The 15,607-nt window shown below is 37.5% G+C and overlaps 1 long non-coding RNA gene across 1 annotated transcript; it reads left to right on the forward strand.

The window, feature by feature from the left end:
• Positions 1–551: 551 nt before the first annotated feature.
• On the forward strand, positions 552–12,699 carry LOC139126044 (uncharacterized). The gene is made up of 3 exons (XR_011550444.1): positions 552–840; positions 11,977–12,270; positions 12,623–12,699. It is a non-coding gene; the product is annotated as an uncharacterized lncRNA (long non-coding RNA).
• Positions 12,700–15,607: the final 2,908 nt, after the last annotated feature.

Raw genomic sequence — 15,607 nt, forward strand, 5'->3', positions numbered from 1 at the left:
AGCGGGTTTTGCAAGTTTATAAGCGAGATAAGAAATGTAAATTACGTTTGTAATGCTTTTTACCGCTTTTCCCTGTTTGTTGCAATTTCATCCTCAATTTCGCTCTCAACGTTTAGACAGAACGAGGTCATTTTCGATTTTTACTCAACTTGTACTTAAACGATAAACATAATCAGTGAACGAAGTAATTAGAACTCATCTTTCTGATTCACTTTTGCTCTTACTGACCGATACCATATCGCGTCCAGCTTGTTTTCGACAAATAGCATCACGTGTATGATACAGTAGCGTCGCCCGGCGAGAAGGTGACGCATGATAAACTGGCATCTACAGCAACAGTAATGGCAGATGCCAAGAACATTTGTTTATTCGTACTCACTATGGTTTCTTACAGACTAAGCGAGCTATCATTGCCATCTAAAACCAACAATACTTATTTTCTTATTCCAGATAAATACTCCTTGTCCTACTCAATCACATGTTAAGATAATCAACTTGTTACATCTTTGAAAATAAAGCTATTTTTGTCATACCTTGTGTCCTCAGGTGCTGATATGTTTATCGAGAAACCAGAAGATACAGTTGTTTATCATGGCGACGACACACAACTAAACTGCACGTTCAAAGAGAGATTGGGTGATAAAGCTTGGTTTCATAAAGCAAGTCGTATATCAAAAGGGGCAAATGTACGGGGTTCAACAGACCATTATGGACTAATCATTAAAGGAGATGTGTACAACTTACAAGTGTTCAACACAACACCGAGTGTATCTGGGACGTATACTTGTAAGTCACAACAGGATGAAAGTAAAACATCATCTGCTGAACTTTATATCATAGGTAGGTATAGATACACATACGCAAGTATGTTAAAGGTATGAAGTCTCTTAGTCGGCCATTTTCTATTCTTTCAGTGACAAATCAATAAGTGACCAATATTATGACCATTAAATTCAAGCATCGGTTTGATTTGAACCAGCGCCACCCTGTCTGAAACTCAAACCAGCAAAGAATAACCCATGCTACTTTACGTTATCGTATTTAAAGATATAAGTGGCTGACCTGTGACCTGCATACGCACAACTGATAACAAGGAAAGCACGCACACATACAAATACACGTCTTATAAACGACTTTAAAATATTTAAACTTAAAAATTCATCTTCTTGTAAATTTGATTTAAAGCCCCAGTATTCCTATTTTTAAGCTTTTTAATGTTTGAAATTACACGTTATACTCTTACATCCATCGTGAAATGTTGTTCAGTGAAGAAATAAGCCAAATTTGTGCTCCTTTAGTGACACACAAACGTTAAATATTGCCCGATCGAGTTGTGATTGCCGCGCGGGTTTGTTGACAAACTTGTAGGATGTGCACGTGACATAGAACGCCGATATTAATGATATCACCGGGCTTGCAACCGTTCATGGGACCATGCCATGCTACGCCGCACTGCCTGGGTAATCGCCCGTGGTCGCCGGTTGAATGACCTTTGAATGATTTTATTTTGTTCTTCTCAGTTCAAATACGTACTGCTACTGTGTTTCAGAGGAAACAGAACTTTGGCAGAGGAGGCGACATTCTATTCTGGTACAGTGTGCGTTATATACAGATTATTGATGTAAAATCAAGACGACACTGTATACACTTGGCTCACTTCTGTAGGCAAATAACTATCAAAATTGAGTAACTTGAAGTAATAAATTCCAGCTGATTGTTGCTTCAGCGGCAAGATGATTTCGAAATCGAAGCAACATAGTTTGGTAATGCATGGAAGGCTGTCGAATGCAGTGAACGCGATGGCCTTCGGCAGCAAGTAAGGGAGCCGTCAGTATTTACGACCTGGGTTCATTCAAAAGTTGAAAGCTATTAGGGGGTGCTCAAAATGTTTTTTCTTTGTCTTACTTTGTCCTAAATGACATAATAATTAGTGGATATAATGTATATTTTACTCTAATACATGTTAAATAAAAAGCAAATAAATAAATATCAACAACATGAAGCCAGACAAAGAACTGCAAGTAGCTGCCACTACCAGCACCACTTATAATGGGAAAAAAGACAGAAACGATGAGAATGATATCGTTGTTCATGTGCTCAAAGGTACCAGCGAAAGTGAAGATGAGGATCGACAGTGGTGATGATGTTGTCTCACAGGAGTTTTCTACAGTCGTTAGCCAGAGGTGGGAGGAGAGGCTGGTCATGGAGAAATGTTATCGACAAATATCATTATAAGTGCACATGATCTAGGACAAAACTGAACTGTTGTGAATTCATCCTTTGTATTATCACAGAAATATAAATTTTAATTGACTTGAGTTCAACAAACATTAGAACATTTAACCATGTCGTATTGGCATGCTACCCATCCAGATTAATCAATTCTACATGTATATGGTCGGAGGTGAGCTTTTAAGTCTACATATTGTTACATGGGCTCAGGTAAGCCAAAATGTCTGTTAGAGAGGGGGTTTGACTTTTATACCGGTAAAAAGGCATTCTGAATATACCGGTAAATGTCCTCCCAAACGCGAAAGGCCAACAAGCTGGCATTCTGCAATGGACGCTGTCAAGTTTACCTTGCTGTAGGCCCCACGTCAATCCCACCCGGCCCCGTTGCACTTGTACAGTCTACTACCTCCATGCAGTACAGCCTTACAGGACTAGTAGCCGGCAAAACGCAAAGAAAACAACGCGAACCATTGATCATAAATTTTCTGAACAAGTGATGTTTAAAAGTTTTGTATTGATCACTTAATTTGGGTTTATGTGAACGACTTTTTAATCAAGCTGCGTGTATAATTGTCCCGGGTATTGTCCATGCAAATTTTGGGCCTGCCTTATAGCTCCCTCCGATCGTCTCTAGACTACAGCCAAAATCATAGTCCTAAGCAAATTGTGCAGTTGTTAAAGTCAGATATATGTATCGTGATTAATTACAAAAAATGAGTAAACAACAGAATCAAACGAAGAAGTAGTTTGCTGTCGGGCCGATGACCACGTGACACTTTGCAGTGAGGCTGGGATCTCTCTTGTGTTCGAACTTGTAGCATGCCTTGAACTCCATGATGATCGCAGCTAGCCGTCGGTAATTGGACCTTGTGAGGATTACATACCCGTTATGTTCGACATCATTTGGAAATACTTTTAAATTTAATAAGTAAGACTTTGTACTGCAATCAAGATATAACTTGTTCCTTTCTTAGCGTTTTCAATTACGGCAACGAAATGCAAATATGATAGGCTGTGTTGCCTGCAGCGTAGCCCGTCCGTACACTAAATTCCGTTTGAGTAGACGGAGTAGAATCAGTCCCGTCATTTATTTTCAACAAAATTTAATTATACTCTATAATGGGAGAAACGACTAGTTCATTGATTATGATGGTGAAGTGTTATTTTTTTATTAAAGATGTTTTTCTCTCTCGATTCATTCAGCAAACTTGATCTCCGTTGTCGGTCACAACGTGCAATGCAGTGCATGAAGCTTGCAATCGACTGCCTCCATCGTTAGTCTAGCTGTTCAAGACGTTTGTTTGCACTGCTCCTTATAGTCGGTACAATCTGTAAACACTTAATACATATTTATATCTTTCCGGTATTTCGCCCAACGTTCGCACGTTTTTAGCTGAATCTCCAGTTTCGATGGACCAGACCTTTTCGAAGAGCGCAGGTTTCAATGGACGTCACACTGAAACTTGCGTAGATGTGGTTGAGCATGCGCGGTGGTGTGATTAAGATTTGTTTTAAGTTTTCCCTATGTTTTGTCTCAATGCTTCAAAATATCTAAATCAAACTTACTTGAATGCAAGCTGTTGCAATGCTCTTCCAAATTGTGTCTCAGTTTTTATATCTTGCTTAGTTTTTTTTTGGAGCATAATTTTAAAGAAATCATCTACGCTTAAATTCACTACTCTGGAAGTTTTTCTGGCATAAAAACTATTGTAGAAGGTTTAAAAAAAAATCTGAGACACATTTTTGAAGACCCTTAGAACTGCTTGCACTCATACAAATTTCAGCTGCATATCTCAAAGCATTGAAACAAAACATAGGGAAAATCGATTTTTGAAAGGTTATGCAAATTGCCTGTCACGTGATAGTTATGTAAACAATGGTGACACTATAGTAACCAAACTGTTCCCCTATATCTAGGCTTTCCGAAAATATACAATTTACGGGGATTCTAAGCTTCTTAAACACTAGAGAATTGTTGGTTTAAAATTGTCAATTTCTTGTCTTGGAACCTTAAAAAGAAAAAAAAAGAATCAATTAATAGAACCAAAAGAAAATCGTACTAAATAGAAAATTATGTTCTCTGACTTTGAAAGCCTTATATACAAAATTACATGGTGATAAGATCATTAATGAATCACTTTCACTCATAATTCTGATAAAAGAAATTGTAAGTGAGGATGATTAATATCTTCTCAGGGAAAATATTGCTTTCTTAATTTTCAAATTCTTCTTAAATTTTTGATTCGGACTTTGATTATTTACTTTTTTAACGGATTCGGACTCGGATTTTGCTCCAGCAAAACACGTAAGTGTAAGACGAACACTTATCGCTGCGGTATTTACAAAACTAGTCACTGAATGACTGTCACCTCGCCCTAATTTTGAATCCTGGCGAACAGCAGGGTTTGCCTATTTACCTTGGATGTAAAATAATGGTTTAAAATCTCCACTCTTTTTTAACTACTGCATCTTATGACGTATACGCCTGGCAAAAATAATCTATTTTCTATTTCTAAGTTTTGCAAAAGAAATTCAGCGTTGTTATAAAGTGAAACATTGATCATGATGTACCAAAATATTAGCAAGACATCGTTCGACAATCGAGTAATGATTTAGTTATTTGATAATAGCCTCGTAGATCCAGAAAATTGTATGAAATATTTATTGCATCCACTTTCATCAAATTTGAAAAGATGAAATTAAATAATCTGCCTTAGTTGTTTTAGGGGGTAAGGATAAGGTGAACAGCAGAACGAGCGTTTGCTTTATAGCTTGCCAACACGCCACGCGTGTTGCAAATAATCTGCCATGGCGAAACCGACGATGACGTCAGAGGTTGAAATACACGGTGACCATTGATAGCGGACTAATGCGAAAGTTTTCAAAAGAACAGGGTACGCAGCATCCAAACGGCAGACTGTACAATCTTGGGGATGTTTTATTTTTCACTATCTTGCGAGATATTGATGCAATGCTCGGAGAAGTGTTTTAGCATTCACAGCAGAACAAGGTCTATCGACACTCCTTTACAGCAAAAGTAAAAATTGCACACCTACACCTGTCACCTTGCTTTAATAGTATGTATGCCTAGATAGAGCGTCCTTATAATAAGTGCAGGTACAATATCATTTCAAAAAATATCTGGATAATGTTCATGGAAATATGCCGTGCAAATTGCCTCCTTTAGTACTGTTTGATGGGGACCATTTCTATTGCAGTCTATCAAAAATACAGTAGCAATATTACATCGTGACACTGTACCACGTATATGCCGTTTATGCTATATAAACGTCTAGGTACACATGGACAAGTTCCAGTGTACTCGTGCATCAAAGGGCCAAAGTCGGTTATGGATCTTTTCCCTTGTCCCTCCCTCCAAGCAAACGTCTTTGTGTTGAGGGATTGAGGATGAGCACATCATTGACCGCATAGTTGTAATGATGGCCAGAAAAAATAATTAAGCAATAAAACACACCCAGTGATGGTATACCACGAGATTTTGACCAGTTCACGACATATATGCATGAGCGATAGCCCGTGCATATATGAAGTGAATTCGTCAAAATCTCGTTGTATGCCGTCGCTGGGTGGAATTTATTGCTATTATATCATAACAGTATATTGAATATCTGGCGTTGAACGTCATAAACGGAGTTTTGACCAAGCTGAGAGCTCGCGCGTATGCCAGCCGTGGTATATCGCCCAATATACTATGGATCTTTTCGCGTCTCGACCAATCATATCGCTGTATTTGCACCATCAAAATACTGGTATGATATAATACCCGTAAGCTAATAGCAAACTAACATAATTTACACTTCGCCTCGAAATACACACAGGTAGCGCTTTTCGCAAATGATTTATGTAGTTTCCACCTTTATCGGTGTGTTTTATTAGCTCCGCTGTCAGCGACGCGGAGCATATCAAATAGGTTGATTTTCCGTCGTTGTCCGTCGTCGTCCGTCGTCCGTCGTCTGCCGTCCGTCAACAATTGCCTTCTTCTCTGAAACCGCAAGTCCGATTGCTTTAAAATTTTATATGCAGTTCACTTTGGGTAGCTTCACTTAAGTTTGTTCAAATCGTGGTGAAATTTGCCTATTTGTACTTTTGGGGCATTTTTTTACTTTTTTTGGTAAAAATCTTTCTGCTCTGGAACCGCTTGTCCGATTGCTTTGAAATTTGATATGCAGTTTGCTAAGGATGACCTTAGTTATATTTGTTCAAATTATGATGAAATTTGCATATTTGTATTTTTAAGGCAATTTTTGTCGTTTTGGTAAAAAAATCTTTAAAAATCTTCTCCTTCAAAACTACCATTCAGATAGCTTTGATATTTGATACTCAGATCCCTAGGGATAATCTATTTCAGATTTGTTCAAATTGTGTAGAAATATGCAAATTTGCATTTTTAAGGCAATTTTTGCCATTTTTGGTCAAAAAGTGTGTTTCTCAAAAAGTACTGATCTGGTATCTTTGAAATATGATATACAGGTTTCTATAGATGAACTAAGTAATATTTATTGAATTTCTGATAAAATCTGTATTTCTGAATTTTTTGGGCAATTTTTGCCATTTTTGGTCAAAAAATGTGTATTTCCAAAACCACTCATCTCATAGCTTTCAAATTAGGTATACAGGTTCCTACAGATGGACTAAAGGATTTTTATTGAAATTATGATGAAATCCGAATTTTGTTTTTTGGGGGGCAAGTTTTTTCCATTTTTGGTCATTTTTTTTTCTCAAAAAGTACTGGTCTGATAGCTTTGAAAGTTGGTATAGAGGTTTGTACAGATGAACTAAGTAATATATATTGAATTTCTGATGAAATCTTTATTTTGTATTTTGGGGGTAATGCTTGCCATTTTTGGTCAAAAAATGTGTTTCTCAGAAACTGCAAGTGGATAGCTTTGATATTTCGTATACAGATTCCAAGGGATTATTTTAATATACGATATATTGAAATTATGGCGAAATCTGGAATTTTTTTGAGCCATTTTTGCCATTTTTGTTCAGAAAATTTCATTCTCAAAAAACTACTCGTCAGATAGCTTTGGTTGACATGTTCTTAGGGATGATCCAATGTGATATACTCAAATTATGATGAAATCTTCAATTGTGTATTTTTGCAGCTATTTTAGCCACTTTTTCTGGCCATTGAAATGAGCTATCAAAGATTTCCACCTTCTTCATCAACATGTGTCAAAAATAGTTATTCTCTACATAAACACAGCGGAGCTATATCGGCTGTTAGGTCGCTTGTGTAATGAACACGAACATTTGGGTTTTTCACTGGAAAGTATTCCTGTAATATTGATCCTCGAGTGTGAAAAATATCTAGGTCTGAAAGACTTTGTATCTGGCTGATATTTTCGATAAAATTTACGAGAGGAAGAAAACACATTTTTCATTTTGCGACTACCGTTTAACCCCAGATCGAGATAAAGTGAGTTGTTAAAAGTTAAAAGACGATTATGAGGCGTTTCTATCTTTTGTCTTTCTTTTAAATTGCAATCATTATATAAATATGTTGCTAGCTTTCAGGATTAAGTCCACAGGGGGGTTTAAGTCTTGATTGACGAGATGTTAAGCTCAGCGGCAGCGTCACAGTATTGTCGCACGCACTTGGACAACATTCGCTGTTAAAACCCCATTGATACTTAGCTGCTGTTATAGCTGCGTGTGTCAAGACTATTGTGTGTATGCGTAGCGATCAGGCGTAGAAAGGTGGATCGTACGTTTTTCTCATAGGGTGACCGCTCCCAAAAGTAACTTATGAGTATTAGCGATCCAACGATGCCAGACGTGTGAAATTTTTGACGATCAATTTTCAGGTTAACACAAATCGAGTGTTACACTCTACAGGAGGAGTAACGGCAGGACCTGTAGTTATTATCAAATGAATATGATAACTAATCACGGTCAAGTTCACTCGTTAGAGATCGCCGACCCATTACGTTTGTTCATTTCAATGAGGGCAGACAGTAGTTTTGATCAGAATCTAAAGGCTACATTTGACAGCATAATCCGAGCCACGCGAGTCTTAAAGCCGTTTATTTGTAGTTGTTTTGCCACCAACCGAATGTTTTATTTGAGATTTTTTGAGCGTCTGCAAATAAGCCACCGGAACAGTGGATACATTTCTTGATGTTCAACATCGCTTAGAGAAGTCCCAGACGCCCCGTATACACAAATGGTAGGTTCCACCAGAGGCCATTACGATAGCGAATACCTGAATACCGCGACATACCCGTACATGTTCAGCATTCATGGCAGGGACTTAAACAGCTTCGTGAAAGGATGTTACGAAAAAAGGGGTCCCGAAACTTCGTAAAAAACCGTACAGATGTCCACAAATGTAAATGACAGCCTGTGAATGTCAGACAAAGGATCATACTACAACCAAACTTTAACGCCGATGCTCGATGATTTGTCGTCCGATGAGAGCATTTGTAACGATACCGATGACACGCTTTGGGACAGCCCTCGACGAGAACAGCGGCTCAGATGATATGACGTTCTTGTCTTAATCTTCAAGTTTCTCAAATTTCCCCTTGACATTGTTGCCTATGACTGGTATTTCGTTCGTGTTAGTCAAATGACTCGAGAAACCGACTGAATTTCAGAAATGCCATAAAGAGCGAAGGCAAACTACTGTCTGAGAAACGTTCGGCGCTAAGTGGTGTTAATCCGTTTTCAAGGCGCGTAAAGTTCGAAGCAAAACAGCAGCTGACTGAATCACTGCATGGAGGTATTTTTACCCTCATGATCACAAACACTGCCAATCTATATCTACATGTAAATGTAGGTATTTGTGTTATGTTGTACACCAATATTCCATCCACCATGTCACTTACTATCGAGATCGGTCGATCAGAACCTTCTTTGGCTACGAACCCTTTCCGAGATCAACATAAAATTGCATAACATTTACGCTTGTGTTGACGACATCGAGATGCCGTAGCAGTCCCGACAGTTAGGACGAAAAGTTAATATTCTGTCAAATCCAACAGGTAATCAATCAACAATTATGTATGATCCCTTCCTTAGCACTCGTCAAGTTTATGTAGTCATCGGCCACTGTGTACACGTACTCTGAAAGGAAAAATCGCTCCCGAAAATCGCCCTTTTTAGCCTAATTTCAACCGTTGACACGGTTTTCAATGAGTGAAAATACTATTTGGGCTAAAAAGTTGATTGCACTATCGTGTTTTGGTGTTTATTTCTGTCGAGTAAATTGTTCATGGCCATTCATAAGGAAAAACCGAACCAATTTACTAAATCGCTTTTTCTCAGTTCGGCATTTTGTCTGTGCAGCACTATCAAAAGAGTTTAACTCGAGAACGCATGGACAGAAGTCCGCCAGTTTTTTACAGATGTTTGTCGAATAGACTGTCTCTAAAAGCGTGTCTCAACTTGGTAATTGAGGTTTTTAGAGTCAAATTATCGCTTATTGATTAGCGGCATTCTGAGACTGATTGGTTGATAAACTTTGATTCAACACTGTGAAAAAACTAGAGCTTTTTCATAAATCTGAAAAGATGTTTTGTAGCCTATATTCTGAAGTCAAAGTACTCGTTGACACCTAGACAATATCCCCCCAACTCTGACTTATTGTTTACGCCAGTTTACCCAATTATTTTCAAGTTCACTAAGATCTTCATTACAATTCATCGTCTATTAATTTCTTGATCAAACCAAAAAAAAAAAATAATAAAAAATCTTTCAGGTGATATATAATACTTGGGTAAAAATACACAACCTGACTGCAAAATTAACGTATGAAAAAATTCGCAATGGTGTAGAACTACCTTAACAGGCGTTAATAGATGAACATGTTAGAATTGGCGAATTGTAATGGAACATGATATTAACGAATAGAATTGATCGTCTATTTCCACGTGCAAAGCTTACTGCTAGAATGTAGTTGCTGCAAACAGAATCGATAATAATGAATCTCCAGTAATTATATACCTAATAATGATATATTTATTATATTTCACTTGATGTGTTTCATGACTCTGCTTAGGAGTACAGATCGCTTGTTCTGTCTGACGATGTTTTACTCGTTGTGTCCAAAACAGGCATTGAAGTTTTGAATGGTCACACGTTCACTGTCTTTCAGAAGGTTAAACTTCAAACAATGTCTCACATAATATAAGACAAAATCAATCGATAAACTGTCGAGAATGATCGACTCTCTTCCGTTTTTATACAAGCATAGCTAACATATTTCCATTGAACAGCATTGTATATTGTGATATTATTATAATTATAATTATTGTAATTAATATTTCAACTTCCAAACCCGTAAATTTGTCTGTTTTTTCTGCAAATTCTGATAGATTAATCAGCACTTATTATAAGAGACAGCATACTCTATAACCTTAATTTGGTATATCTAATTATTACTTGAAAATAAGTGTTGGAATTTGTTTTTTTAGATTTTTTGAATTTAATAGTTTTTAATTGTAACAACCACATCCTCACTCTGTGTCGCGATTCGCCAGAATACGTCAAGTGACGATAAAATATAATTAACTGGTCCCTACCGGATCGACAAAGGTGATGTAAGGAAAATAGTCTTGACCAAATTTGGTAAAGCCTCAGTTACATGACCGCAGTGTCGTCTACAGCTTTGCAACAATGGCGGGTGACTAGAACGTGATGTACGTCCGGAACAAGCGAGGACACTCTCTTAAAAAGGGATTTTCCAACATTTTCCAACATTCTAACAACGCAGGAACTTGAACAGCTCATCGAAGGAAAAGATAAAAGTGTAACTAAGGGTGTTGCTAGGTATGGTTAAAATAGTTTTTGGAAAGAAAGTGGTACCACGTACAACTGTAACCGCTGTGGAAACATCGCCCAGTAAACTTGTCACAATGGATTGTTGCAGTGCAAAATATCAAAACGCATTAAAACTATGTAACAATACAACATGAGCATCTGGTGTGTTATAAAACACCTATTGTCTGATCTTATCCGGGCTATAGCGCCCATTTATTACCCCTCGTTGCCGTGTGTTATCAGAAACACATCGCTCTACCCCCTTGGGAAATAACGATGTGTTTCTATTAACACACGGCCCCTAGGGATAATAGACGGGAGCTGTAGCCCTCATGACCGGCAATAGGTTCTTATTCGTCCATGGTTGTTGCACAAGCTTGAATGCTATTGAATATTTACTATTTACTTTGAACGAACTTTATGTGGTAGTTAGTGTACAATGTTACTTTTATGAGTGATTTAGGCGAGAAGCATAGTGTGCTAGCCATGTGACTTGGTCAAATTTTCAACATTTGTAAACTTTAATAGTTATTTCATACTAAGACATATATTTTTTTAAGATTTTCAAGTCATTACAATTGGAACTTCTTAACACTTTCTTACTTTATTCCCAACTACTCTTACACTTTAAAATTCTCATACTGATACCTCTTTATCATCACAGTTTTTAGAATACGTAAAAAAATCATACAAGTACATAATTTTAACCAAGTACTTGATTTAGTCATTTGCGTAGGGTCTGATTGATAAGGGACAATGCATTTAAAATGCAGATACCACAGTGTGATGACAGATAAAGACTGTTGTATGACGAAAACTTACTTTAAAAAGATTAAGATACTATTGATATCAATCAGCTCGTGGTCTTAAAATATTTCTCGCTATTTCCCTGCAAACACGCAGTCATAAATGCTCTTATCTACATTAATTTAAGAATAATCAATCTACATATTGCAGGTGACATCCCCGATTGCTCAGTTTCTTCAAATTCAACTGTCATAGAAGGACACAACACAGTATTTAGATGTTCCATAGATTTATCGGAAGAAGCACCAGGACACTTAGTTTGGCTAAAAAGCGGAGAAGAGTCTTATCGCGAAGAATTTAAATCTAAAAATATTACATGGATTAAAAAGCTTGAAAAGTCTGATAGTGGCGCAGAATTTGACTGTCAGTTTCAGCACTCAACATTGCCAAAATTGAGATGGTTTACGGTATCATGTGGCAAAGAGATTGTCTTCAATGTCCAGTGTAAGTTGCCTATTGCATTCTGTGACCTTTCAGAAGTTAAGTAAAGAGGCGAGCGATCTGATAAATCTTGTTTGCCTAAGGTCTCTGTTGACTTCAGGACACGTAAAAGCGCAAACGAAGCCATATTTATGAGAGAGAGAGAGAGAGAGAGAGAGAGAGAGAGAGAGAGAGAGAGAGAGAGAGAGAGAGAGAGAGAGAGAGAGAGAGAGAGAGAGAGAGAGAGAGAAAGAGAGAGAGAGAGAGAGAGAGAGAGAGAGAGAGAGAGAGAGTATTTTTTATTTGTCTTAAAATATCATTGCATATATCCAGACCATACTTGTGTTACATATTATGTCATTTTGATTTTATTTAGACGCCCCTCGTGTTTCCGTAGTCAAGGATAGTAGAGTTATAATTGAAGGCAGATCACTGGCCACTCGTTGCAGCTCCGCTGATGCTAATCCTGAAGAAATAGTCGAGGTGAATTGGAAAAGCCCTAATGGTAGTTTGATTTCACAAACTGAAACTCTAGTCCTTAAGTCCTTGACCAGACACGACTCCGGTGAATACACCTGCTATATGTCGAACGTATTTTATAATGGAGAAAAGGGCACTGGTCAAGCTTCTGTCCACGTTGATGTACAATGTGAGTGTCATGCTTTCTTTTAAGACCAGTGTCAGCACGTACGGATATCTTGAAACACTCGTTTTTATCACGATCTCAGACATATTCTAATTCTATCTGTAACAAGCAAAGTTTAGATGTTTTTAATAACTTCGGTAATTTTCGTCGTGGATTATGTAAGATCCTTTTTTTTTGAATAATTACTTTTATCTGGATGTATATATGTGTATCTTTCGCTGTGTTGCTGTTTTTGAGTTTTTTTTTATGTGAATTCTCCTGTCTGTTTGTTTACGTTGTAACGGTTACATATTTTTCGTTTTTGTTTTATATTTTTATTTTCAAACGAACCTGTTATTGGGGCAACCTGTTGGTTCGAGATTAAATAAAATTAAAATAAATTAAAATAAAATAAAAAAAAAAAACATTTATATTAAACTTCATAGTTATGTAGTCATTGAAATAGTACATGCCATCTTACGCATGTTCAGAACGATGCAATGGCTTTCGAAGGTTAATGAGAACTGCGAAACTGTTTTTGCGTAAATTTACTGGAATTACTAACATTTTAACTTGTAAAAGATTATAATGTGATCAATTATTAATCACTGTTGTAATTTATCCTACAGATATGTCGAACGTCACTTTAGCAGTGTATCCTACGACGAATGTCAGAGAGGGCAATAGTGTAACGTTTCACTGCAAAGCAGAAAATGGAAATCCTATTCCCCATCGGATGACTTTGTCACTGGATGAAAAATATATTATCCATAAGGATGGACCGACTTTACAGTATATAATAAATGGAGTCAATGGATCAGACAGTGGTATATATAAATGCGTCGCAGTTACGACGTTTCACGATGGCAGTCAAAATTTCTGTTCTATGGAACAGAAACTAACTGTTCACTGTGAGTTTTAGGGGTTATTACACGAAGTTTGGGCGATACTGCGTCGTATTCGAGTGATGTGTCCGTATTTTGACGAGTTGCGCAGCAACGAGTCAAAATACGGACACATCACGAGAATACGACGTGGTATCGCCCAAACTTCGTGTAATAACCCCTTTATCATACATGCATGCTTTGGTTATGACTGTTTTCCTACAGACGCTCCGAAATTAGCGACGAAATCAACTTGAAATCGACCTTGCTTCCTTCAGGCTGTACTTATAAAAAGTTGGTTGCTAAGGAGTGATGACAACCGTATCACTTCTTGATATTATTCCGCTATTGGGCCATTCCACTTCAAAGGAGGGTTTATTGAGCACTTTTAAAGCAAACAATTTAAATATTACGATGTTGTAACAGGTTTTCACAATTTGAAGAAGATTTATTTTCAGTTTAAAATGACGGTGGATGGAAAACATAGGCGGGAGTTTGTAAAATGGGTTGTTTTCGTGTTTGATACATTAGCTCATCCCTGCGTGAAAGTTATGAGGCCGCCAAAATCGGGTCAAAATACTCGCGCCACGCTCAAACTCTATCGAATATGAACAGCTGAGAGCACAGAGCAAGCAGCTCTGTGACATCTGTGAATGCACATACAGTGGATATAATACCCGTACCAGTCAGTTTATCTCGAAGAATTATACATGGTCCCATACGTCAAATATGCCGAATTTACCATCTCAGTAAGCGGATTAGTGAAAACATGAAGTGAGTACACTGTAAGCTGTAGTGTCGTAACTCGTTCGTGATTTTTATTTGTTGCTGTACGAATAAAACATTTCAAAGGTATTTCCGTCGTCTGCTCGTATATTTTCGTTCCTGGCTTGCCTAAATAGAACTAAACTTCCTTTAACAACCTAAGCGAAAGTTTTACTTTCCCTAGATGGTACATTGTATCTGAAACCCGCACCGCATCGGTGCCACCAGACACGAACATGACCTGTGCACTGACAGGTACAAATATCAAATATCATGTGCACCTTCAACCCTGTCTGTCGCGAGTATTTTCGTGCGATTGGATTTTCGTGGCTCATTTACGACTGTAAACGATGTAATTCACCGCTTGTAATTCAAGCTCATCAACAGGAAACTTGTCGTAAAGCGATTCTATCATGATGCTCTGTCAACCGATATCTTTACGTGTAATCATACATCCATGGTGTAATCTTCAGCAGCGTAGACGACACGAAAACACTGCCGCCACGGGACCGGCCGTGAATTGACAGGTGTCGGCAAATTATACAAATTTTCAATACGTTTGTTTGTATGATTTTGGTACAACTGTACTTTTGCCTAAGTGTAATGCCCATAAAGTGACTGCAAACAACATAATTTTGACCATAATCATAATGACATTTCGGATTGTCATTTGTCTTATTCGCTCAGCTGTTTTATATGTATATATACCAACGATGGTCATGCATACAGCGAAGGTAACGCGTACGCGTCGCTGTAAGTAGTCGGTTACAGTGAAAATATAATCCATATTTTCACTAGTTAAAATATGGGCTCATATCAGTACCGTCTGAACAATAGAAGAAGGCAATACAGGCATAGCATGTATGATAATACATTAAACCTTATATCAAGTAGATGTGTGAAACTTACATTATGCTGTGTTATTTCTTTTTAACCATAAAAAGTGAATATCAAAGTAAAATTCGAGTAGCCAAAGTTTTTATCTATTCCAAATAACCTAACTTGGTCTCAGTGCTCAACTGACATATTCTCGCGATCCTCATGCAGAGAAGCAGTGTTTGATCTGACCCTTGGCTGTTATTAGCTA

This window comes from Ptychodera flava, chromosome 3, assembly GCF_041260155.1.
Source record: "Ptychodera flava strain L36383 chromosome 3, AS_Pfla_20210202, whole genome shotgun sequence".
NCBI classification, from domain to species: Eukaryota; Metazoa; Hemichordata; class Enteropneusta; family Ptychoderidae; genus Ptychodera; species Ptychodera flava.